General features: G+C 32.3%; 1 protein-coding gene across 1 annotated transcript in view; it reads left to right on the top strand.

Moving 5' to 3' along the window:
• The window catches only part of LOC145695068 (acid phosphatase type 7-like), a gene marked incomplete in the record, with an annotated part of 142,609 nt that overhangs the window by 56,075 nt on the left and 83,630 nt on the right, over positions 1–2,904 (top strand).

Here is a 2,904-nt window from a genome sequence, read left to right as displayed (position 1 = left end):
TTAGTGAACTGTCACATTCAAATTCTAAAATAATCATTATTAGTTACCACAACATTAACGAAAATGATTTTTTCTTATTTCTTGCTAACTAACAGCTTTCCTTTTACGAGGGCTATCCAGAAAATAACTCACGATTTGGAATAAAAAGAAGACTTGTGAAAGTAGACAATTTTTATTACATTGTGAAGCGACACTCTTACATTACTTTTTGACATAGTCACCTTTCAAGTTAAGGCGTATTATAGCGATGAACGAGCTTACAAAGTCCATTGTCATAAAAAGTTATCACCTGTGACTTCAACCATTCCTACACGTCAGTTTGAAGATCTGGGTCGTCATCAAAATGCTGCGTTGTTAGACAAATATTGATGTATGGAAACAAATGGTAGTTACTTGGTGCGAGATTCTGGCTTATTATTATTATTATTATTATTATTATTATTATTATTATCCGTGTCAAGTGCTGATATAAATTTCAAAACGGGAACTTATTGTACGATTCATTTCCATCGGAACTTATTTTCCTTTAAGTTTCATCACCACTTCTATGAAATAATTAAATGAAAATAGTGTGGGGCTGCGCGATAATACAGACACACAAATGCAAGATACTTAAACCTGGCCTACTGTTACAATAAAAATCTTTGTAAATAACTAACAGCTAAGTAAAATATATTATGAAGCATAAATAGAATAGATAATAAATTATTGATAATTTAATTTTTAAATCCGTAAACTGGTAGAGTATATTTCGTATACTGATCGTAGAGTACATTTCGAATCCAGGCGACGCCCATTTAAAGTATTTAATTTCAACAGCAGTGGTTCTTTAAGTTTTTAAAGCCATGAAATGATTTCGGAGGTCACTTGCAATTTATTTATTTTGCATTTCTATAGGCAGACTTATCTCATTTTGAAGCTTCGGGATCAGTATTCAAGTTCTGCAATAGTCATTTAGGTGGTATTAGGTACCTAAAATCTTTTTCTTTTCTTTTCTTTTCTTTTTTTTTAAAATAAGAACCGACTTCAAAAAAAAAAAAAAAAAACACTAAAAAGCAGAAAATAATAATAATAATGCAGTAAAAGCAGAAAATAAATGAGTACTATTACTAATATATAATTATTTAGATGATAATTTTATGAGCCATTAATATGTTTGGCTTGGTACCACTACATTTTTTTTAATTCATGATAATGCTTTTAGGTGTTTTTTTTTAATAGTCAGTTCATATTTAAAAGACGTTTTAATTTTCCGCTTTTACTGTATTTTTGAAGTTGGCTATGTTTCTTTTAAGTTTGTTTAATTTTTCCAGTTTCGATGTCCAAAATGCTTCTCGCAGTGAGGCAATCAATCACAGAAAAAAAAAAAGAGAGAATGATATTCTGACAAAAGTCGAGAAAGACCGGCATGTAAGCAGTCACGACATTTACAATAACCTAAACAATTTTAAACAATTTGGAGAAGGCTGACCACAAGGATGATCTCAAACTCCTTGTTGTATGCAACCACCTTATTTTGTTGGTTATCTGGTTGCCGTATAGTTTAGGATAGCTTTTGATTTCATAAGGTGTCGCGAGAATTATTTAATTTTTTTTTTTTAAACAAATGAGTTTCGTTTTACTGTGTGAAACTATGGCAGAGTTTCAAACTATTCGAATTCAATTGTCAAATTTGAAGTAGTACATTTATAACTACTAATTGCAATAGAGTAATAAATTTAAAGATAGAACTTGTTCTCGGACACTCAATCCATACCAAAAAAACATTAGGCCTACTCGTTAATCATTACTGCTTTTGTTCTACGGTATAGCGATAAATACTGAAACCGGAAATCAATAATTTGAATCACTTTCAGTTTCAATAGAGGATTAAAGGAGGAGATAGAACATTCTTAAAACGCTGAGTCGATTGAAAAAAAAAAGTTTCTTGAAATATCTTACAGTTTTTGCTTTATGGAAATCAGATTTGAAACCGGAAGTTACAGAAAATTTCAAACACATCCGGTTTCGATAGCGCGTTGCGGGTTAAGATTATATATACATTTGAGACATTGTTTATCGCTATTTATTACCACTTCTGTTCTATAGCAGTAAATATTGGAACCGGAAACGGTTAATTTGAATCGCTGCCAGTTTGCGTTGAGGGTTAACGAAGGGGCTTTCGAACCAATTTTTTTGGAAGCTGAATCGATTGCAAAAACTGCTTCTTGATATCACTTACAGCTTCTGATCTATGGAAATCGGTATTAAAAACGGGAGTAATAGTAAATTTGAAATACTTCTAGTTTTAGTAGTGTTGCAGACAGTCATAATATCTTGGCTTGAAGAGCTGAATCGTTTGAAAAAACACAGCTTCTCGCTATCTGTTACCGTTTTCATTCTGACAATAAACGTAAAAACCAGAAATGGCTAATTTAAACTACTTGCAGTTTGAGTAGAGGGTTACCCGAGGAGATGGAACTTGTTCTATGGACGCTCAATCGATTGCAGAAAACCGCCGCTTAATATTTATTAACGTTTTTGCTCTAATACTCAATGTTCGAAGTGGAAAAAAAAAAGCAGAGACGGTATGTTTTATTAAGATTTTGATTCGACATACCACCTATCTAAGTGCTGAAATACAGTGAGGGTATGTTGCCTAAAAGATTGCATTCCTACTTACATAACATCAAAAATAGAACCTGTTTCTCAGACGCTGAATCTATACCAAAAAGCCATTACTCACAAAACCTTACTGTTTTTTCCCTATGGGGATAAAAGTTGGAACCAGAAAACTTTACTTTAGACCTACTTCAGTATTCAATAGATGCTTAAGGGAGGAGATAGAACCTACTCCTGGAAAGCTGAGTCAATTGCAAAAAACTGCATCTTGATATTTCTTACCATTTTTGCTCTATGGGAATC

This window comes from Thermobia domestica, chromosome 9 (assembly GCF_964235325.1).
Source record: "Thermobia domestica chromosome 9, izTheDome1.hap1.1, whole genome shotgun sequence".
In the NCBI taxonomy this organism is placed as follows: Eukaryota; Metazoa; Arthropoda; class Insecta; order Zygentoma; family Lepismatidae; genus Thermobia; species Thermobia domestica.
This window is presented reverse-complemented; position numbering and strand designations above follow the sequence as displayed.